At 35.6% G+C, this 25,472-nt stretch overlaps 1 pseudogene; it reads left to right on the top strand.

Annotated features, from left to right (window-relative positions):
• The first annotated feature begins 704 nt into the window (after positions 1-704).
• On the top strand, positions 705-3,129 carry LOC120184837 (annotated as a pseudogene).
• The last annotated feature ends 22,343 nt before the right edge of the window (positions 3,130-25,472 follow it).

The following is a 25,472-nucleotide window of genomic DNA, read 5'->3' as shown; positions in this document are numbered from 1 at the left end:
ATAAGAATAATATTTCTTTTTACTCATGAAGTCACTCAGTTAGTTCTTAATTTAAATTAAAGTAAACTACAAATTTAATATTTTAACTATCATTTTTGTTCTATTTTAGTCACCCAATTATTTTTTTCAAAACCGTACCTAGCATTACATCTCAATTTCATTTTGGGCACCCATCATTAAAAAAAAAACATGATTGCTTTCATTGTTTTCTTTTTTTTCTAACGATGACATGAAATTATCGTATAGTTACTATAATCGTTAATTTTTTAATGATGGGTGACCAAAATAAAATCAAAATAAATATTTAGTATGATTCTAGAAAAATAGTTGAGTGACTAAAATAGAATAAAAGTGATACTTGAATACTAAAAGTGTAGTTTACTCTTTACAAAATGAGAATGAATAAGAAGCTCAGTACCAAATTGGAAAAAGGAAAAAAGACTAAGAGCCAATTAACATATTAAGCCTTTTTTAATCAGTCCAACATCCCTTCAATCTTTCACAATGTGTACCTTATCATACAGCGCGTGACAGCCAAACTCCTGTTTTTAATGTCCCACAACACAAAACAAAAAGAAATCTGTATTTCCAATTTTAGCCTCGTCAACATCCACAAAATTACAACCTTTTAATATCTCTCTATAAAAAGTACGGCCATTCCCTCATCACTGTCACCTTAACATAGAAAACTCAACTCACTTCTTTTACTTCCTTTTGTCCCAAAAGCTTCCCTTCCCAAAAACAAACAAATGGAGAAACCCGTCGTTGAATCCTGGAGGCAGAAACCGGTGCCGGTTCCATTCCGGCCTCCGGAGACAGGACGTGAACCGATGGAGTTGTTGTCACGTTCGTGGAGTGTTTCGGCTCTCGAAGTTTCAAAAGCTTTATCTATTTCATCTTCCCAAACTGCCAGCCAAAAGTGTTTAACCGACACGTCGGCGGTCAATAACGCCGTTATACAAGAAGACATGGCCGGAGAGATTGAAGACATTAACATGGTTTCAAGCAACCCTTTCTCTTTTGCTTCTTATGAAACTTCACAGATGGTCATGGAAAGAATCATGTCACAATCTGTAAGTTTTGTAGCAGAACAATGGGTTTTGTTTTTTTGTTTTTTGTTTTAACGATGAATGTTGTCTGGTTTTTTTAGCAACAAGAAATGTCTTCAGGGAGACCATCTCATAGCAGTGGACCATTAACAGGAGCTCATAGCTGTGGCTCTTTAACAGATAGTCCTCCGATTTCACCTTCGGAGAATGATGATCTTAAGGTTTGTAATCAGTATTTTTAACTCATTATGTAACTTGGGATTGTTTCCGGGACTCAATGAAATTTTACTTTTACTTTTGCAGCAATTTTGCCGCGCTGGTAACTCGACGCAGTATCGTACAACTCCTGCAGTTGCAGCGGCTGTCCCCGCCGTGGGGGGCGGTGGGAAGACGGTGGGGAGATGGCTGAAGGATAGGAAGGAGAAGAAAAAGGAAGAAACACGTTCTCATAATGCTCAACTACATGCTGCCATTTCGGTTGCTGGGGTTGCTGCAGCTGTGGCAGCTATCGCTGCGGCGACGGCTGCTTCGTCCGGGAAGGATGAGCCGATGACAAAGACGGATATGGCCGTGGCATCCGCCGCGACCCTAGTTGCTGCACAATGCGTGGAGGCTGCTGAAGCCATGGGAGCCGAACGTGAACATTTGGCCTCAGTAATCAGCTCCGCCGTCAATGTACGGACCGCCGAAGATATAACGACCTTAAACGCCGGCGCCGCCACAGGTATACAACGATAAACCATATTCCAATGAAAAATTTAGTGTTGTTTTATCGTTGAATATATCTTTGGGTTTCGATGTTTAGCATTAAGAGGGGCAGCCATATTGAAAGCAAGGGTGTTGAAGGAAGCATGGAACATAGCAGCTGTTATTCCGGTGGAAAAAGGCGGTGGTAATGGCAGTAACGGTAGCTCTAATGGCGGCTTCAGCGGCGAGCTTCTTCCCGATGAGAATTTACTGGGATTTGCAGCAGAGAGTTGCTTGCTAAAGGCTGTGTGCTTCTCAAACGCACAAGAAAGGTCATTTTCACCCATGCATTAATTTCATATTTTTTCACTACATTTTAGGGACAAATTTAGTTACAAATTATCGGTGTGATTCTTCCAGGTGATCTCCATTGGAAGGTTGTCTCTGTTTACATAAACAGAATGAATCAAGTAAGGCCTTATGGTGTTCGACACATTCAAATATTAGCATAAAAGGCCTCATGCATGAAAAGATGACATTGCTCAATTATTGGAGAATCAATGATGCTTCAGATACTGTTAATGTTAAAAAGTAAAAGAATAAAAAAAAGCCAGATGACATAAACTGACCTCTTTGCTTTATTTTCTTCTTTATACTTATTCGTATCTTGTTCGTGTTCGATTATTTTACCAATACTTGTGCTTTTGTTTTTGCTTCTTCAGGTAATATTGAAGATGAAGAGCAGACATGTTGCCGGTACCATCACAAAAAAGAAAAAGAGTGAGTGATTTGCTTTTGTATTTGCTCTAATAAACTGTGTCAAAAAAAAATGCAGAATTCAATGTAGGGAAGGGTCTTTGTTCCATTTGGGGATTTGAGAAAAGCTAGTCACTAAAGTAAAAAGAAAAAGATAAAAAGAGCATTGCCTTGTAACTTTAAAATCTTTAATCTCTCTGCCAGATGTGATCATGGAAGTGATTAAAGACATTCCGGCATGGCCCGGCCGCCACTTGCTGGACGACGGAGAGAACCGGAGATACTTCGGGTTAAAGACTGCAATGCGCGGGGTCGTGGAGTTCGAGTGCAAGAACCAGAAGGAGTATGATGTTTGGACTCTGGGTGTGTCGAGGCTGCTCGCCTTAGCTGCAGATAAGAACAACAGATATAGAGTTTGAGAGATCAAACGTGTGGTGTTGTGATATTTTGAATGGCTTTTTGTGGGTGTTTTTGTGCAATATTTTTGAACTGAAAAAAAAAGTGTAAAATGTTCTATGGATATTGTAATCGAAATGAATGTGATCCAAAGTTGATGGAATGGTCAAAAAGAGGAGATTTAAGTAAGCCAGTAGGATGGAGGAATATAATGTTGGATGTGATGAAAGGGTTGAAGATAGTCCCACCAGTGGCCCTGAGACTCAATGCTTTATTGTTTTTTTCTTGTGATTTGAGCTTTTTGGTTCTACTTCTTGAATTTGCCTCTGGCTCTTGGATTTAGGTTTTGTATGGTGGGTCACTTAATGTTCTTTTCTTTTTATCCTTTTATAATTATTTTTTGAATTAATCACTGGTATATAATATATTAATTGATTAATTCAATTCGGATATTACAAAATCGAAGGCGATCATCCAACTCAATTTATTTTATTCACAAATATTAAAAGTTGAACCTCTAATTTAATAACTCGTCTTATTAGACAAATTAGTTGTTAGTATCATTTTATAATTATTAATTTGATCATTTTCAAGTTATTATCTAATGGTACGACAAATTAGTCGTTGGTATCATTTTATAATTATTAATTTGATCATTTTCAAGTTATTATCTATTGGTACGAGGGAAAATTTATTTAATCATGGTATTTTAGGAAGGACCTAAGATTATATGATATTCTCTAAATAAAAAAGAAAAATATGTAATCAACGGAGTTGATTAAGTGGTAAATAACTTAATATCGTTTAAAGTTTTAAGTTCGCGTCTTTGTGTATGCATAAAATCTTTATTGAAAGACTCATCTACTGAAACTAAGTATGCGATCAAGGTAGTGTCAGATTAATTAAGGCGAAACTTTGAAACATTGTTGACAATTGTAATTTTTTTTTTTGAAAGATGAGTAATATATTTAATGGAATGTTTTGATTTTATTTTTAATTTTTTATAATTTTAAATTCATATATAATTTATATATTTTTATTTTATAATAATAATTTTTTTTAAAAATATAATTTTATCCTCCCCATAAAGGTATACATTCGTTCTTAAAGTGTATATATATAAATTAGATCTCGAGTAACGAATATGTTTATTAAGTCTTCAAAACTATCACAATTTTTATTTTTTTAATTTAATTATTCATCAAATTAATCATATTATAAATTTTTTAAATTAAATTAAATCAAATAAAAATAAAAACTTAAAAAGTAAGAATAATTTTAAATTATTCATACTTGTTTTATTTATCTTCTAAATTATATTATTCTAAAAAGTAAATAAAAGAGTATATAATTTAAAACTTAAAAAGTTGATGTTACATAATTTAACAATAAAAATTTAAATTAAAAATCTACAAAATAGAATTAAAAAAAATATTACATTTTTAAATTTTTTGTAGTTAAAAGAAATCATTTAAAAATATTTAGAAATTAGAGATTTAGAACCGTTAACATTGAATAATTTAAAAATCTCTACTAGGAAACTCACTTATTGAAGACAATGTACGATACAGATTGATTTTAATTGATTAAGGCGAAGCTTTGAAAATCGGAAGAGTAATAAAAGAAAGTAATTTAAAAATTACGAGTGAAAAATAGGTATTTAAAATTTTTAAATACAATCCAGTCCAATAGTTCAAAGTCCAACATTAAGCTCACCACGGTTTATTTTTTTCCCCAGTAGGGTAAATAGTTTTTTTTATAAAGTCCAATAGGGTATATTAAATTTTATTTTGGGATTTGTTACAGTATTTTGAACTCGTCGTGTGGATGAGACGAGTTTCAATAAAAAACATTTTTATTCAAATTTTTTATCCCGATGTGATAAAATTCTAATAAAAATATATATTTTATTAGAACTCGTCACGTCGAGGTGATGAGTTTGAATAAAAAATATTATTTAGACAAACTCTTTAGGTGAACGTGACGAGTTTTTCCTATACTTTAACATTTTTCGTAGATTCTAAATTAATTTTCGAGATGATCTAATGAGTTAATTTTTTAATCTGAATGGCCTATTGGGCCAATTTTGCCGGCTCACCGACTATAGATAAGCCCATTTGTTCCAATGTGGAATACAGTTGAGCATATCATCCGTTAATGTAAATGTTAAACACGAATATGATATTTCCAATAATACAAAAGGAATTAAGAAAATAATTAAACATATACACGAAAAAATATATATTGACCTTTATATTAATTAGTATAATATTAAATTTTAATTAATAAATTTTTATATTAATTAGTACAATTCAGTTAAAGGTTGTATGTGAAATGAGACAGGTCACAAACTATTCGATTCTACTTGGTCAACGTTTGATCAATATTCGTTTCGAGTATTTTAATAAATTATGACGAACAACTTGATATTCGAATCAAGAAGCTCGTAAGCAACTCGAAAAAAATAATATATTATATTTTAATTTTTTAAAATTAAATTATTAATAAAATTAGTATTTATTTATTATTGTTTTTCTAAATATAATATAAATTTTTATGTACTTAAAGTTCAATTAAAATTAGAATTTAGAATTCAATCTAATTAAGTTTAAGAATATTTAAAGTTTAATATTTTTGAACTCCAATCAAATTTTAATTTTAAATTTCGAAATCAAATCAAACTTTGAAATTTTAATCTCTTAACAACTTTAAAAATAGGATAAAATTGTTGACACCAACCAACAATTTTACTAAAATTATTCTCATCCGTCGATGACTTTATCAAAATTGAATTATCTACCGAAAATCTAAATCTCTAATTTTTTTTTTCAATATCTATTTCCCTTATTTTGTGCAATTTATAAATATATATAGGGTAAATTACCTCATTCATCATTGAATTTACGCTCTCTTATTTCATTTACTTTATTTTTAATTTACTCACCAAACTTTATAAATTGAATTTTTATCACTCAAAGATGACATGAATTATTTTCTTATTTTTTCATATGACATGCCAAATTTTTATTAATATTTTATTGTTACATCCGATTATAATAAAAAAATAAAACCATAATCCCCAAATCATTTGCCAAATTGTATACAAAACCCTAAGGTGGTGTTTGGTTCGCTGGAATGTTTATGAGGGAATTGGAATCTGTGAAGGAATTTGAATCTGTTAGGAATTGGAATCCAATTCCATATTCTATTTGGTTAGCAAGAAATTGAATTGGAATCCAATTCCATATTCTGTTTGGTTCGCAGACATGTCAGATGAATTTGATTTCAGTAATATAAAATGACAAGATTGCCCTTCTTATTTTTTTTTTGCTTAATTTTTTTTTGTTTTATAAATTACATGTAGCAATATATTATAAAATTTTAAAAAAATTAAATTTTAATTTTATTGATTGATTATTTATTTCAATAAATTATAAAAATCATGCTAATAAACATCATAAGTTAAAATCATCCCAATTAGGGATGGCCATGGGTCGGGTTGGGTCGGGATGGGTCGGGTTTTTGGTCCACCCGACCCGACCCAAGAACAAGGGAACCTCCATCCGAGACCCGACCCGACCAAAATAAAGTTTCACCCAACCCGAATATATGAATTAGAAACCCGACCTGACCCGAAATAATAAAAAATTATTTTTATTCAATAAAAACAGTGGCTTAATTGAAAACAAATATATATAGAGAGAGTTATTATTGTAATTTTTCATAAATATATAAGGTAAAATTATATTTTTTTGGGTCGGGTCGGGTCGGGTATTTTTCACCCTAAACCCGACCCGACCCGACCCAAGTATCACACTTAAAAAAAACCGACACGACCCGACCAAAATAAAGTTTCACCCGACCCGACCCGAATATATGAATTAGAAATCCGATCCGAACCGAAATAAAAAAATTATTTTTATTCAATAAAAATAGTGACTTAATTGAAAAAAAAATTATATATAGAGAGGTATTATTGTAATTATTCCTAAATATATAAGGTAAATTTATATATATTTTCGGGTCGGATATTTTTCACCCTAAACCCGAACTCGACTCGACCCGAATATCACATTTAAAAAAACCGACCCGACCAAAATAAAGTTTCACCCGACCCGACCCGAATATATGAATTAGAAACCCGACCCGAAATAATAAAAAACTTATTTTTATTCAATAAAAATAGTGATTTAATTGAAAAAATTATATATAGAGGGGTATTATTGTAATTATTTCTAAATATATAAGGTAAATATATATATATATATATTCGGGTCGGGTATTTTTCACCCTAAACCCGAACTCGACCCGACCCGACCAAAATAAAGTTTCACCCTACCCGCCCGAATATATGAATTAGAAACCCGACCCGAAATAATAAAAAAATATTTTTATTCAATAAATGAATAAGTTACCAAAAGATTGATGAGGGTAGTATGATCAAATTTCAATTCCCTCTAACAAGGGAATCTAATTTCATCATAGAATGGATGAAATCGAATTTCATCATAGAATGGATGAAATCGAATTTCATCATAGAATGAATGAAATCCATTTTCCCTCATTTGATAGAATGTTGAAGCCATGAGGGATTCCAATTCCCTTGGAAAACTTAAACCAAACATGAAAAAGCGTTGGAATTAGATTCCAATTCCCCCTAATTCCAAGGGATTCATGTGAACCAAAAGCCACCTAAATTCCAAATTATAACCCGCCACACCTCATCACCCTTGACAACCTGTTGCAGATACCAGCCACTGCTCCGCCGTCGCTTCTTAGTTGATTTTCGTTACGCTTTCATTTTTGACGTTGCCAAGCTTTATTGGTCAAACCATGGGATTTGGATTTTGAGGTTGGTTTATGCTCATGATTTTGCTATTGAGAGACATTGATCTTGCTGCTCATGATTTGCTCAAATTATTTTGGGTACCGATGGTTCTAAAATGATTGGATGCAGTGAACTTGTTGAGGGTGTGATGGAAATTATAATTTGAGTCACCGTCAATGAGCCACTGGTGAGGCATTCGATGAATCACTGTCCGCTGGTGGGAGGATGAACATACGAAGGGTGAGGGTGGGACTATAATTTGGGGTTTGGGTTTAGGATATAATTTAGAAATTTAGGGTTTAGATCAAAACTATAAAGGTACGTTTGGTTCACGGAATATAAGATTACTAGTGGGAATGTAAGATTATCAGGGAATAGGATTACTGGAAATATTGTATTTTGTCTTTGGTTGATTTAGCAGGAATGTAAGATTACCGTATTTGGTTAAAGGAATAAAAGATTTTTGGATTGTATATTTGACCAAATTATCCTTATTATATATTTATTTTTTTAACAAGTTGGAAAATATTTATATATTTTCTTTAAAAAATTTAAATTTATAAAATTTATATATATATATATATATATATTTACAAAATTGAAAATATAAAAAAATTAATGAAAGGGTAAAATTTTATTTTAACCCCTGAACTTCATATAAAATTTTAATTATAGATTTTTTTTTTGTAAATCTAAAATAGTTTAAGGATAAATTTGTAATTTAACATTCGTAGAATTTTTATTATTCAATAACAGAAGAATGATATTTTTTTTAAAAAATTAAGGGCATTTTAGTCCAAAACACCGGTAATCCAACAGTACATAAGGAAATGGAGGTAATGACATTCCCGGTAATATGCCCCAAAAAATCTACTATTGGTAACAAAACATTACCGGGAATGAGATTCCCGGCCAACCAAACACGAGAATGTGGATTTCATTCCCATGGAAATCCCACATTCCTTGATCCAAACACCCCCTAAAGGTATAGTTTAGAATTTTTAAATTTATTTTTATTTTAATCATATTTGGTATCAAAATATTAATAAAGTAGCCAACAACCAGTTGGTCTAGTGGGATGAGACACTAGGTCCCTTAAACAAGGTATGGGGTTCGAATCTTATCGTTTGCGAATGGAGCAAACTGGGTTGGCAGGGTCGCCATCGTCTCTGCAGTACCCGATCTGGAGTGTGACACGTCATATGAAAAAATAATTAAATAATTCATATCATCTTTGAGTGACAAAAATAATTCAATCTATAAAGTTTAGTGAGTAAATTAAAAAAATTGAAAGACAATGAGTGAAATAGAAAAGACAATAAGTCATTGTGTAATTATTTATATTTAATTTACCTCTAAAACTTTCTAATTTCAATTTTTTTATATACCCCATCGCCTCCACTATAGTCGAACCACTTTCTTTAAAAAAATAAAAAATGGAGATTTAAAAATCGTTTCTTTTTATTTTTTATATATACTTTCTCATTTTAATTTTTTAGGATAAGAGGTTGAGATTGTTATTACAAGAACACAACAAACAATAAATTGTAATATTGTTAAAATAAATGGAGTCAAATACATCTATTTTACTTAATCAAAGTGACCAAGAGATACAAAAAACTACAAACAAAACAATGAAGCTTCAACACCTGTTGAGGAAGCTGGAGATGGATAACCATGCATGGGAAATTGTGGCACGTGAGCGAAAAGATGGTTGTGTCTAAAACAATAAATTGAAAATATCATGAGAACAAGTAACTATCAACAATGGAGTCGACGATGCAGACTATGTGTAACGTCTCGAATCCCAGTTTAGTAGTTCGGGGTCAACTTGAGGCCTATAAATAGAACACAAAAGGCTTATTAGAGTAGTTTAACCTAGTTACGTTGGATTTGGGCTTGAGTTGGGCCCAAGTGATGGAAATATGGGATGAGTTTATTAAGGAAAATAAAGAAAAGAGACTAAAAGTGCAATTTACCTATGGCTTAATTTAAAGGCTGAAAACTCCCCATTTTATGTATTGTTATGTGAACCACACCTTATTAGCTCACCAAACACTCATCTCTTTATCTTATATTTCTTTTCTTCTCATTCATCCTTCAAGTGAAAGTTTCAAGAATTTCAAGCCTAGTTGGGATTAAATAAGGTAAACATGATAATATTCAATCAAAGAGCTTCAATTCAAGGTCAATTTCTCAAATTTTACACTTAGTTCCCAAGAAACATGTTTTAGGGAGGTATAAGAAAATCTATGGATTCTAGCTCGTTTTTAGTGGATTCAAGTTATAGGAAGTGTTTTGAGGACATTTCTATCAACAAATAATTCATGGTAACACATTCACAACTTCCTCATATCACTTGTGAGTCATTAGAGATGTATTTTAGCCTAAAGTAGAGTTATAAAGCTTTCATGGTATATTCCAAGTTTTGTGATGTTTAGCATGTTTAAAGCCTTTTCTATGACTTCTAATATCAAATAAAACACTTAAACATTAGTTGGGGACCTCAAGGGGGCTTTTTGGGTGAAAAGATGAGATTTTTCGTGCTAAAACTAGGCACCTCGTAGCGATGGTATCAATACTGTAAAAACAATATCGATACTGCACGCAACAATAAGGTATTTTTAAATAGATAATATTGATACTCATTCATAGAGTATTGATACCAGGGTAAGAGTATCGATACTCCCTATAGGGGTATCGATACTAAGCTATTTTTTTTCAAAACATTGAAACCAAATTTAGTTTTGATAGCTCAACTTGGGAGTATCGATATTGATCGAGTATTGATACTACCCCTTTTTTTAGTTGAAATTTAGCTTTAGAGTCTTGGTACCCTAGGTGGAGTATCGATACTCAGGGGACGGTACCGATATCAAGAGGCTTAGTATCGGTACTAGCTTACATTATGGGGTATAATTTCTGAGAGATTTTATGATGTAGTTTGGTTCCCAAGATTTTCATAATTTCTTCCAAATAAGACTACAAGTGAGAACAATAATAATATTTAAGTACACTTAGAAACGAGATAAATTAGGGCGACTTAAAACTAGCATTGTTTAAATACTCAGAAAATGATCAGGACACCCGAGTCACTTTAGTAAGTGATACTAGTATCGATGAATATAATTAGTATGATTATCTTTAGTTAGTGCACGAGGCACTTTAAAAGAACCCTGAGCTACACTATGATGTCTGCCATAGAGTAAAGAGTGCAGTATACGAGTATACTCATTGATGCATTAGACTTGATATCTTGAGCATTTAATGAACAATTTTAGTATGATTTAGTTGTTAGTGTGACATTGGGCTAGTGAGCTTATCTTTTGGAATTTGTTTCCTTACGAAGGTTAATAAGAGGAGCGTTTGAGGAGCTTTTTGAACAATCAATATTCAAATGGAGAGTAAGTAGAATACGTCTCGAGTTATTTCTTAAAGGACTTGTATATTTTTGGACTATGCTTGTATATTCAAGTTATAACTTTATTTTTGAAAAGTTTGTATATTTTTATATATGTATTTATTTTGGGAGCTCCCCCGATGTAAAACTTTATTATATTTTATGGATGGATTTATTGTTGAAATGATTTTTAAAGTGGTTCCAAGTGGCATTCTAGTGGTTCCATGTGACATTCTAACCGATCAACTGTGTGTGGTACTAGTTTAGGGTGTTACATTTAGAAGTATAAGAGTGTCAGATTTAGATATTCCTAGGGCCCGCAGGTCAGAGTCAGCAAGAGTCTTTGAGTATACATGACTCTAGGAATGTTAAGAGTACTTCTGCTTCTGGAATATTGATAGTAACTCCTCGTATTGCCTTAATTTCAGAATTTAGTCATGGACGAGAGCCAAGGTCATAGTTAAGAGGGTAGGCACGAGAGTAGAGATTCTCTTGCGAGTGATATTGACGATGAGTTTGTCCCTGGGATAAAGTTTGAGGAACCTAGGGATGCAGGAGTCGAGGAGGCGATCTTCTTTAGAGATCTAACCGCAACCCTTAGGCGTATAGCTGGAGTTATACCCAGGACGTATGCCACTTTACCTACCTATCCAGACTCACCGTCACCACCCGCTGTAACACCAAAAGAGTCCCCAGTTGAGAGGCTCCGAAGGTACCAAACTATAGAATTCTTTGGCATAAGAGATGTTAACCTGAAAGTGGTTGATCAGTGGTTGAGAGAGACCCTTAGGACCCTTCGTCAACTGTACCTCACCCTTGAGGGTATGCTAGAGTGTGCCATCTCTCTACTAAAGGGTTACACAATAGATTGGTGAAAGACATTTGAGATGTTATTGGAGCCTGAGCGATCCACATAAGATTGTTTCTTAGAAGAGTTTTACCTAAAGTACATAGGGGAGGCTCATATGGATGAGTTGAGGGACCAGTTCACTCATTTGACCTAGGGAGACTAATCTGTATTCAAGTATGAGGTAGATTTTATCCAACTAAGCCGGTATGCACCAAAACTAGTGTCATCTGAGTATCATCGTTGCAGGATGTTCGAGGACTGCCTCCATCTCGATATTTTAACCCATTTAGCCATTGATCCACCAAGGGTTTTTACTGATTTAGTTCGCCAGGTGAAGGTTCTAAAGAGAATTCTAGGAAGAAAAGCTATAGAGTTGGGTGCTACTTCTTTTCAGAGCAGAGGAGTGGTTGAGTCTTTTGGACCACCCTAGTCATCTAAGAGAACGAGGGACTCTCAAAGATCTTGTAGAGCCCCATCCAGTCAGTCTAGTATACCAGCTCAGAGTGCGAATAGAGGTGGTATATTTAATCACCGTAGGAGATCGTTGTCTACCGCTTTAGTAGGTAGTAGTGGAGGTTCGACGAGGGTACATTCTCACCCCAGTTGTTCTACCTGTATCATAAGATATTTGGGGGTTTACTAACAGGGGTCCAAGGGCTATTATCGTTGTGGTTCCCTGGTCCACTTCATCAGAAAATATCCTGAGGTACATGACGCAGCTCCAGGGTTGACCCAGAGGTCAGGAGAATTGTGACAATTTCTGTCAGTATACAATCTAAGCTTAGGAAGATTACGTTGTTTTCTATGTGATCTCAGGTACCTTTATAGTATTTTTTTCCGGTTACCATACTAGTTGACCCAGGATTCACCCATTCTTATATCTACTATGACCTAGTGCAAGAGATAAACATTCTATTTAATAACCTTGATATAGGAGTTTAAGTGTCCAGTCCTTTAGGATTAGATGTTTTAGTGGATAAAGTTCATCGTAGATATATAGTTGAGATCTAAAGTGAGATCTTCCCGACCGATCTTATGGAGCTACCATTTAGAGAGTTTGATTTAATTTTGGGTATGGACTGGTTGTCGAAGCACGACGTGAGCTTGAGGTGTAAGCTTCGATGATTTAAACTGATGAAAGAAGATGGGACCAAGATTGTGATGTTTGACGTAAAGCCTAAGTATTCAAGGGTCGTATCGACATTTAAAGTGCAAAGGATGTTAGATTAGGGTCGTGAAGCCTTTTTGCCCCATGTAGCTGACATTAGAGTTACAGTTTCAAGGTTAGAGTACATCCGAACCTTCAAAGACTTCCCAAATGTGTTCCTAAAGAAATTGATGGGATTAATATCAGACTGATAGTTAGAGTTCAGTATAGAAATAATCCATGGATCTGCTATAGTGTCCATTGCTCCCTACTGCATGGCACCGACGAAATGAAAAGAGTTGAAAGCCCAAATTCAAGAGCTTTTGGAGAAGGCTTCATCCAACCAAGTATTTTTTCCTTGTCGAGTGTATATTCTCTTTGTTAAAAAATGACGAGTCAATGAGGCTGTGCATCAATTACCGTCAGTTAAACAAAGTTGACCATCAAGAACTGTTACCCCTTATTAGAATCGATGACCTCTTCGACCAGCTCAAGCGAGTGTGTGTTCTCCAAGATAGATTTAAGATATGAGTACTACCAATTAAAGGTTAAAGAGGCTGATATAGCAAAGACGATGTTCAAAACAAGATATGACCATTATGAGTTCCTTGTAATGCCGTTTAGATTTACCAATATCCCAGCGGTATTCATGAACCTTATAAATTGAGTTTACCACTCATACTTGGACCAATTTATGGTGGTGTTCCTAGATGATATTTTGATGTACCACTGATAAGAGGAAATGCATGATCGATATCTCTGCATAGTTCTTCAGACCTTTTGAGAACATCCAATGTTCGCCAAGTTTGGGAAATATGAGTTTTGGTTATCTGAGGTTTCGTTATTAGGGTATGTAGTGGCAAAGTTTACATCATTTTAGGTCTTATCGGCTATTATTTTTTATTTGTAAAAGGTTTTCCGATGATAGCAGCCCCAATGACAAAGTTGCTTTAGAAAAGAGTTTCCTTTGTGTGGGGTGAGAAGCAACAAAATAGTTTTGAGTAGTTAAAAACCCTTTTGAACCAAGCATCAATTTTAACCCAACCTGAGTCGGTGAAGGACTTCACCGTGTTTAGCTATGCTTTATTAAATGGTCTGGGATGTGTGCTAATACAAGAGGGAAATGTTGTAGCCTATGCATCCCGTCAGCTTAAGCCTCACAAGAAGAATTATCCCACCCACGATTTAGAGCTTGCAACTATAATCTTCACACTTAAGATCTGGAGGCACTATTTGTTTGGAGAGAAGTGTCACATCTTCACTGACCACAAGAGTTTAAAGTATATGCTAACGTAGAAAGAGTTGGACCATATATATAGTGTTGTTAAAGGACTGCGACTATGTGATCGCCTACCATCTAAGGAAAACAAATGTTGTAGCTGATGCGAAGAGCTGGAATTCGATGTGTGAGTTAAGAGGCTTGTTAGCATGGTTGAAATTATCTTCTAATGAAAGGTTGTTAGCTGAGCACCGAGTAGAACCAGGGTTAGTGAGTGAGGTCAAGAGACTGCAAAGCCCAGATAGTTGTTTAAGGACTCGCGTTGAGCAAGTCCACCAAGACAAGGTCTTAAGTTTCGAGTTGTGAGACTGTGATATATTATCTTTTAGGGGTCGTTTATGTGTACCCGAAGTTAAACAGTTGTTTAGTAAGATCCTTCATGAAGCCCATTGTAGTCCGCTTTCAGTTCACCTGGTAGTAACAAGATGTACCAAGAGATTTGACCCATATATTATTGGTCAGACATGAAGAGAGAGGTGTTCGAATTTGTTACGAAATGTTTGGTGTGCCAACAAGTCAAGGCGAAACACCAAGCTCCTTCAAAGTTACTCCAGTCAATTCAGATACCACAGTAGAAGTGGGATATGATAACTATGGATTTTGTAACTAGTTATCGATGATGAGACACAAGCATGATGTAGTTTAGGTGATAATAGATTGGTTGACTAAGTTCGTTCACTTCTTACCTGTTATGATGGATTTCACCTTAGAAAAATTAGCACAAGTCTACATCCGTGAGATTGTAAGGTTGTATGGAGTCTTGACTTTAATCAATTCAAACAAAGATCTTAGGTTTACTTATCGATTTTTGAAAACTTTTCATGAGTCTCTAGGCACCAAATTTCATTTTAGCACTGCATTTTATCCTCATATAGACGGTTAATCTGAGCGCATCATGTAGATTCTTGAGGATATACTTAGGTGCGTTGTTATAGATCTTGAGGGTAGTTGGGAAGACCATATACCATTAGGGGAGTTTGAGTATAATAATAACTACAAATCGACCATCCAAATGGCCTCGTACGAAGCTTTGTATGGGAGCAAGTGTAGATCTCTTTGCTAGACCGAGCTTAATGAGTGGAAGATAGTGGGATCGAATTTGATCAAGGAAACAGATGAAAATATCAAGTTGATTCAGAGTAGGTTGAAAGAGGCATCGGTTAGGCAAAGGTCGTATACGGATTTAAAGCCAAAGACATCGAGTTTGTCGTAGGTGACAAAGTATTTCTCAAGGTGTCCCCGTAGAATAAAGTACTCCGTTTCGGGCTTAAAATAAAGTTGACTCCACATTTCATAGGTCTTTACGAGGTGATTGAGAGAATTTGACTAGTAAGCTATTGTTTAGCATTACCATGGAGTTGGAGCACATTTGTAATATGTTCCATGTATCTATGCTTATGAGGTATTGTCACAACAACTCTTTCTGGTAGTCTCGTGTTCGTGCTTCAACTTGAAATCATGTTGGAGTCATCACCGATCATTTCAAATGAGGTAGATCAAACACCTTAATTTTGCCCATTTACCTGATCTATGTCTTACCACATATTTTATCAAATTCGGGAGTCGTTTAGGATCAGGGTAGGACTAGTATCCCCGAAATCGCCCTTTCAGTACCATTCGATTACCTGGTTATCTTAATTGCGAAAATTAATAATTTAAAAAAAATAAAATTGATCCAAATTATTTACCTTTGATGAACTTTGAATTTTAATTAGATCTCTTTCAAAAATAAAAATGATGTTAAAGAGCTAAAACTACTACTAATAATAAAATATTTAAATTATTAAATAAATAAAAAGCCACAAAATAAAGAAACACGTCAATATATCAAATTAAACAAAAAATAAAAAAAACAGGGACCAGATTGCATTTAAAATGAAATTCATGGGACAATTTACATTAGCGGACTGAAATGAACTACGTATCAAAACAAGGGGGACTAAGAAAATGATTTAAGAAACTTGTAATTGCACAAAAGTCCCTAATATATAACTAAGCCAAATCCCCCTTTCAACCTCATTTGTAACCTTTCTTTCAAAAACACTCCCCTCTCCATATCTCAAATTCTCTCACCTTATACGCCCACTCTCTCCCCGAGCCACCGCCTACGCCTCTCGACATGTTGCTCCGACTGCCAGACCCCTAAAAACTACCCCTTTCAAAATCTCTCATAAATTGCAAACGACCCCTACCGACCAAATCTCCAAACAATGACCCCTCGATGTAGATCTAAATGGAAAAGCTCGCCTTTACCTTTTTCAACGGTGCCTATTCGAGTTCTCGACGGTTATTGGCTTCCATAGGGCTCTCTCCGTTGAAAGGCTAAGTCCCTCATCTCTTCCTCCTCTGATTTATGTTATCTTTAATGGGTTTCGAATAGTTCTCCTCCCAATTACTCATGTCTCCTCATTTCTTTCGCAGGGGTTTATATAGCTTGAAGAGGGAATATTTTGCCCTTAAATCATGTGACCGTGAATCCCTAAATAGTTGGGATTTGTTATTAATTCAAGGAAATATTCCTTTTTTGCTTCGATTTGATTTTGTCACTGTATTTTCCTTGACTTTCTAGTTCTATTGCCATGCACGTCGACTTTTGTCATTTACGTTGTTATCTGTGATTTGGGAAAAGATTTGTTCCCTTTTCACTCTGATTAGCATCCTGGAATTGTATAAAAAGGTTCAAAATGCCTCTACTCAATGTGTGTAGCATTTTATCAGCGTGTGATCATCACGCGCCGTTTACTCATCAGTTGGTGACTTCTGGTGCTCCTTAGTCTTTTGTGGGTCGTTGGATCATTTAATCAGATCCAACGACTTGTGTGATGCGGCGCTAGTAACTTATACTTTAGGTTTATAAAACCCTAATCCAAACATAATCTAGATCATTGATTCGCCCCTTCATCAAATGACTGTAAGCGTGTGCGGCAGCTGACTTAATATGAAACCCTATTTTGCTTTTGGCTTCATGGTCGGACTTTCTTGTTGGGTCAGACTTGCTTTTCTCGGTTAGGATTTGTACTTGTACCTTGACTGGGAAATAGACCTAGACTTTGGATTTTGACTTCTTTTGGATCGAACCTTGAAAACAAAATAAAGTAAAATAAATAAGTAAAAATAAATAATAATAGTAAATACTGTATAATAATACATAATAAGTAATAATAATAATAATATATATCATATATATATATATATATATATATATATTAAAAAACTAAACATTTATTTTATAATATACTATATATAAATGTTTTCAAAATTATATGTATTTTGAAAAAATAATATAATATATTATATTTTTCAAAACAATATGTTTTCAAAAATTGTATATATTATACGCATTTTTAAAAACTATATTTTAAAAATTATTTATATTATATATAAAATTATAAACACTATATAGCATAAATATAAAAACCCTTGGAACAACTCCGGACGAATATGTGTGTCTACAGTTGCCCTTAATTGTCCATTGCCGTGTAACGATAATAGGGAAAAGATAAAAAGACACGAGTTTTCTTCCTATATATATATATTATAAATAGTATATATCATAAATATAAAAACACTTGGAACAACTCCGGACGAATTTTGAGTGTCTACAGTTGTCCCTCATTGTCCATTGTCATGTAACGACAATAGAGCAAATATAAAAAGACATGAGATTTCATCCGATTTTCAAGATAAATGAATCTCGAACATAAGTTTATTCTTCTAATGTTGAGTCATTCAATTTTCTTCAGGGATCGAGTTGAATTTCAGCAAATGATCATTTCTTGAATTGTGGGGTTGATTAAAGTGCGATGGTTTAAGTTAGAGGCTAGTTCCTTGTTGCTAGACTGCAACTCATCTTAAAATCTCAATCGAAATATAGTTCTTTTTCGTTAACATGACGACCAATATGCTTTTGAGTTGAATGAAATCGAACTCAAAGGTTTTGGTTTACTTGAACTCTGTCGGAATATGGGTTGGGAGGTATTTATTCGTTGATATAGTATGATTAATTTGCTTTCGAGTTGAACATATTTAAACATGAAAGCTCTAATCCTTGGTTTTTTCTTGACCTAAAGACCTCGGTTTGATGCTTGACCGAAAAGTAGTTCCTTGCTGCGACTATGCGGTCGGTGTACTCTCGAGCTGAATGGAATCAAAATCGAAAGCCTTGGTATTCTTCTCGACTTAAAGACCTTGGTTTGATGTTTGACTGAAGGGTAATTCCTTACTGTTACCATGCAACCAATGTACTATTCAAGCTGAGTAAAATTGAGTTTCTATTTAATGAATAACTCTTCTCTCCTTGAGCTATGTCGAAATTGGTTTAGGCCTTCTTCTAGACTTAAAGACCTTCTTTTGGGTCTTGACCAAGAAGTAGCTAATCGTTGCTACCGCACGGTCACTGTGCCCTCAAGCTAAGCTGAATCAAACTTGGAAGCTTTTGTTCGAAAAATAGCTCTTCTCGCCTGAAGCTATGTCGGATTTTGACAGGGAAGTTATTCATTGTTTCCAAATCACAACCAACCTTGGTCTTCTTCTTGGCTTATAGAACTTTAAAATTTAACCGAAAGGTAGTTCCTTCCAGCTACCATGTAGTTGATGAGCTGAGTGAAATTGAACTTGAATGATTTCGTTGACAGATAGCTCTTCTCGTCTTGAGCTATGCTGTGAAAGATTCCTCTAAGTGAATGATGGCTCCCCATTACGGGTCTAAGCTGAACAAGTTAACTCCCTTCGCAGTTTAAGCCAATTATTCTTCGGATGACTCCCTTTCACAGGAAAGCCATGTAAGATATTCTTCAGGTGGTTCCCCTTTGCGAGTCTAAACCAGGTGAAACAACTCCCCTTTGTGGGTCTAAGTCGGTCTCTGGTGCTTCTAGTGCAATGTCCTTCATTGTGAAGTTGAAATTAACTTGAACAATATATAAAATTATGTATGAATATGTGTATGTGATGTCATGAATGTAATGTAATGTCTTAAAGAATGCATGTCCGCTCGGTATGAGTACTATAAATGAGTATGGATATATGTGCAAGTATACACAATCGAACAAGTAATACAGTGATAAGTGAGTATCGTCTCCACAGGGATTGGATGAAGTCGAATAAGTTCTATCAAAGCGCTTTACTTTGTCACCTAAGTAAAGTTAGTGATGGTATATACGAATGATAATGTTGTGGCAAAATGAGGTGGATGTTGTGGAAATGGAATGGTGGTATGGTAGCAAATGGATATGTCGTGGTAAAAATGATGGAAATGCCGTGGCAAATTAAATTGTGTTGAGTGCAAACAAATGAAAATGTCAAGGAAAAATGAAATATAAATATACGATTTGATTAATAGGACTTTGTCTTTCTCATACGACAAGCAGCTTAGGGAATGAGTGATAGGAGTCACTAGGAAAATCTAAGCCTATTTCTCTGAATGGTCTTCCTTCTATGCCTAGTCTGCGATAGACTCTTCTGAGGTTCCCTATGCTATATCTAGTAAGGGACTCGACATATTAAATATGCCCTGACAAAACCGATTGGCGTAAACCCCTGCAGTGATCCAAAATGAACTCCCACCAAATAGGATTAGTTCATGGTATGGTTCGAAATAAGCAAGCACAAAGCAAGTTTATCCATTCCTTACAACCCAAATGATAAAATATGAAAGCAAATAACTAAGGGAATGAGGAAAAACCTTCGACGTGAACTGCCGGAGCTTCCCTCGGCCACTACGAACTGCCCCTAGCGAACTAGCTCCTCTCGGATGCATAGAACGCCACTCCCTTAGGCTTGTCACGGAGAAATGCCACGGCAAGTAGGATTGAAAGAGAAAATGAGAGACCTTTCTCTCTCTCTAATTAAGCTCAAAACTTCGTGGAACCAAAGTCTTCAACAATGTGGCTTTATCCTCTATTTATAGGGGGAAACTAATCCTAAGACTTGGTGTTGACTTTCCTAGGAAACCCCAAAACCATGGTTAAGTTACTTGGGAGTCGGGCTGAACATGCTATGATACAACCTGGGTAACTGGCTGAGTGATCGGTATAATCCCGTTACAGGCGCCCAAGGATAGACAGGATCTGTAGGGTCAGGCGGCGTCAGCAGCAGAACCGGCGGTTGCAGCGCCGGTCCCTCTAGGCGGATCTTCGAGGTAGATTTCTCGGGGAGAGTTCTCGGAGAGTCGGATACAGCTGGCTTCAAAAATATATTCTCGCCCTGTAAGCACTTTGGAAATGCCGGTTAAACTTGGCATTTTAATTCTACTCAGCAATCTCCTTATGTAATGGCATTTCTTTTCCTCTTTTCATTGCTTTTAAAACCTGCACATCATCAGACAAAGCACATTTCCCATAAGGCAGCGCCACTTTTAAAAATAAATGTCACGGCATACTAAATTCCACCACATACAACTAAATACTTCTAAATGCATCTATATGGTCCTAAATGAGTTATCAGACACTCAATAACTTAAGTGAAAAAGTCCCAAAATATGACCTTTTATGGAGTTATCACACCCCCAAACTTAAGCTATTGCTTGTCCTCAAGCAATGGATAGTAATAAGCAAAACAAAAATACCATGACAAGTTCAGAAGCAACATAGTCTTATGGGATAAAATTTTAGCCCTCAGCACATATGGCTTCAACATGCTAGCCTAGGTTGAGAAATCTAGTATTGTCCCCTAGGGTAAGATTCTTTGTGTGGGTGTGTATGTGTTTGTATCCAATCCATGCTTAACAAACTTAAAAATTTTCTAAGCAAGCTTTCTTAATTTGCCATGACATTTACAAATTTTTACTCCCACCTTGCTTTCTTTTCTTTAATTCTGCTACGAGGGGAGTCAGCTCATCACTTTACCATCCCACACTCTAGGTGAAAGGAAGAATACCTTCCACCCCCTAGCTAGTCAGGTAGAGTCATCCCGTGATTACTTTCATTCACTCATATGTCGTGGCATAGCGAAGTGTCCCTCTATAGATATGCCGATGCATTTATTTATAACTTCTCTTCATTTCAAAAAATTTTTAGTGGGTTTTTCATCATTCAAAATTTTATGCCACGAAATTTAAGAATTCTCTTATAAAAAATTTCTAAGTTTCTCAAGCATGGAAAACATACAATCGTGTATTCAAGGATTTCAAAGAAGCAAGTCCTAGAGTTTGTTCTATCATCCTCAACCAGTCATGTACATTCTATCCTAGCCATCAAGATTCATCATCATCGGGCATCCTTAACTAATTCCAGAAAAATATTCAAACATTTACTATTGTCATGGCATATTTAATTTACTAATACTATCATGCAATGATTTGAAAACCCTACCTCCCCAAAACTTGAAAGAAACATTGCCCTCAATGCTTACTAAAACTAAGGAAAATGAAACTACATGCTATTAAATGCAATGCAAGGTACCTTGACTTTATACGAGTGGTGGTGTAGCGGTCGTGCCATGGGTGCGCTTATACAGTTGGGTGGGGCTGGAGTGTTCGGAGTCAGAAGCGGGTGCAACTGGAGGAGTATTGGGACCTTTAGGGACAATTGAGAGTTGGGGCTCCTCGCACTTAGATGCATTCTTCAAGCAGCGTCTGCTCATTCGTATAGGAAATTGTTGCGACATTTCCAATTTTGCTATATCGTGTGGTTTTGTGGGCTACGGAATGAGCTCCATGAAGGCTATTGCCACATCCTCATCCCATCGCTTGATATAGGCAAAGAAGGTCATCAGGTTGCTGGTCGGATTTGCTACTTGATCTTGGGTCTGCATGGCCAGAAGTATTGTAATTTGCCGTTGTATTTATGCATATGGGTGGACATCATGAGCAATGTCATCGTTTGTGCCAACAGTAATTGAGTCTTCTTTCTAAGTGGGTGCAGATACTGTAGGGCCTTTACCCTTGTCCATATTTTTGAGAGTCTGTGTTTTTCGAAACATATCAAAATATTATGGCATTTTTGTCTTGTTCGATTGGAGCACCAGTGTAGACCAAAATGCCCCACACATATAATAATTATGCCTTCAAAATATTTTGCCTTGGCATTTTGGGTATTTCACATCTTAATTTTAGGACCTTTGCAGTAGTCTTTTCTTCTTCAAAGTATTCTCTGCGTGAAGCTGAATGGTAGTGGAATAAGATCTCTTTTCACTCCTTTTTGTTGTGGCAATTTGAAATCATTTGGGCAGCAAATTCATTGGAGAGGTCGGTGTCATCCCTATGACAGTAGCCACCATCGTGTATGACCTTGTTCTTTCCTAGGCTATTGAAGTAAGAAAGCAAAACAACACTAACGAGAAAATTGACAATGTTAGCATGCCACAAAACTGTCGCGACAAATAATAATTTCTCATTAGGGAATTTTTCCTTAATCTCCATTTCATTCCTTAATTCTTTTATAATTTCTAGCCTAGACAGATGATCAATCACTTGGGGTTTAGGATGAGTGAGTTCAATAGAATCCAAAGGTTCAAATTTCATACATGGTCTAGCTATGGGTAAGCTAGTCTGACTCATCTCCTTTGGAATATCCTCGAGCTCCTTTTTATCTTCTACATCAAGCTTCAATTGATTATCACTGCAAAAAAATTTGTTGAGACAAAATTCTGCAGCTTTCCTTTGGTCATCGACTCCTACTGATGGGGGCTTTTCTTTTGCCGTGGCAAAATTTTTATTGTCTTCATTGGCTGCACTCTTCGAACCTTCATCATTGTTTTCCAGTGAATGTGAATCTTCTTGCACAGTGTTACCCCCCAAACTTAGCATCTTTATAGATTTTGGTGCCACTCCTTAAGGTGAATGTACCATAATGCTCCATGTATTGAGCCTTAGTGACTTCAGTATCACTAGTAAGACCGCCATGTGGGCGAGACTGTAATGTCGTGGCAATTTGACTTATCTGGCCCTCCAAGGCTCTCAAAGATGAGCTATGGCTTTGAAGCAAAGCTTCTTGGGTTTTTATTGAGGTCGCATGGTCATGCAACATGGTCTTCGTGGTTGATATAAAATCTAGCATTGTGGCCTTCAAAGTGCTTGTGTTAGATGAAGATGGTACTCCCTCATTAGAATTATGCCATGGCATATTCATTTGGGAACCCTAGGAGTCACTGAAGTTCTGCTGCCTACCGGGCTGACTAGCATTGCTGGTTCCTTGATTTCCCCAAGAGAAGTTTGGACGCTGACACCATCCAAGATTGTTAGAATAGGGCTTGTTGTTGCCTCGATTATAGTTATCTACATAATGGATGGATTCCAAATTGGTCGAATACTCGCTCTCATTGTGATTGCCATGGCATAATAAACATGTTGTATGCTGAATTGGATACCTTTACTTCTCTCACCTCACTTGGCCTTTGCAAATTCTTCAACATATTGGTGATAGCAGTAAGTTGGGTGGACACCAAATCCTTAGAATCTAGCTCGAAAGCTCTATGGATTTTCGCCCAAGGCCAAGCCTTGTAGATGAAAATTGGTAAATCGTTGGTGGCAATCCTATCCATAATTTCAAATGCCTCTGCTAGTGATTTGTCAAGTAATGTGTCCCATTTGCCAAGGCATCTAGCATCATCCTCGTGGGTGTATTGACTCCATCGTAGAACATCACAACTTGAGTCCAGTCATGGAATCCATGATTGGGGCACTTGCAAAGCAAACTTTTGTATCGATCCCAACACTCATACATAGACTCTTCATCGCCTTGGTCAAAAGATACTATGACATTTCTAAGATGGTTGTTCATATTGGGTTGATTATGCGATAGCAAAATTTTTTTGCACAAGTCAGCCTAAGACCTTATCGAGTCGGAAGGTAATCTATTGAGCTATGCCCTGGTGTGATCTTTCAAAGAATATGGAAATAACTTCAATTTTAGCATATCTTCATGCACACCTTGTTGTTGAAAAGAATAACAGACCTCTAAAAATTCCCGAACATGTTGCCTTGCATCCTCCTGAGGAGTACCACCAAACTGTCCAATAAAGTCCAACATGTCGAACATAACTGGTTTGAGCTCAAAGTCGGCTGCCAGAATCATGGGTTCCACAATTCCAGGATTTAGGTCGTCCATGATTGGGTTTAAATGATCCCAAATACTACGAGACCTAGCTGCATTCCCAGCATTCAGAATTACCTCAACATTCTGATATTCCTCTTGACCAATTCCTTGATTTCTGATCTGATACATATTTGCTTGAGCACGTAAAATAAAAACCTAAAAAAGAAAAGGAAAATAACAAGTAAAACTATACAAAAAATAAACAAGTAAAATAAAAATTCTTTGACAAAACAAAATTAACTTCCAGTTGCAATTCCTCGACAACGGCACCAAAAACTTGTCCGCTCGGTATGAGTATTATAAATGAGTACGGATATATGTGCAAGTATACACAATCGAACAAGTAATACAGTGATAAGTGAGTATCGTCTCCACATGAATTAGAGGAAGTCGAATAAGTTCTATCAAAGCGCTTTACTTTGTCACCTAAGTAAAGTTAGTGATGGTATGTACAAATGATAATGTTGTGGCAAAATAAGGTGGATGTTGTGGAAATGGAATGGTGGTATGGTAGCAAATGGATATGTCGTAGCAAATGGTGCTATCTCTAGTAAGGGACTCGACAGATTAAAGATACCCTGGCAAAACCGATTGGCATACACCCATGCAGTGATCCTATTGGTCCAGATAACATGATATGTCTCGGTAATACCTTTTTGCGGCAACATTAACATCTAACCTATCGTTCTTGCACAGCTTCTTTTATTTGAATGAAATCCTAACCTTATCTCTAAGGTGGATTAGGCCTAGTTACTACCTAGAACCCTTTGTTTATGTAGTTCCTCCCTAGTTTCTCTCGAACACTAAAGATGTGTTATCTCGATATTCTTTCAAACCCAAAGAATCTCCTAAGGAATGGCTACTCTCGTAGCTCCTACAACCTTAAGGCACTAAGTTTCATAAACAAAACAGATTATAGCATAGAAAAGTAACTATTCATTGAAATAAAACTTAAACATCCAAAATGAACTCCCACCAAATAGGATTAGTTCATGGTGGGGTTCGAAATAAACAAGCACAAAGCAAGTTTATTCGTTCCTTACATCCCA

Source organism: Hibiscus syriacus, unplaced genomic scaffold (genome assembly GCF_006381635.1).
Source record: "Hibiscus syriacus cultivar Baekdansim isolate YM2019G1 unplaced genomic scaffold, ASM638163v2 tig00112957_pilon, whole genome shotgun sequence".
Classification (NCBI taxonomy): Eukaryota; Viridiplantae; Streptophyta; class Magnoliopsida; order Malvales; family Malvaceae; genus Hibiscus; species Hibiscus syriacus.
Note: the sequence above shows the minus strand (reverse complement) of the source record. Positions and strands in the feature narration are given on the sequence as shown.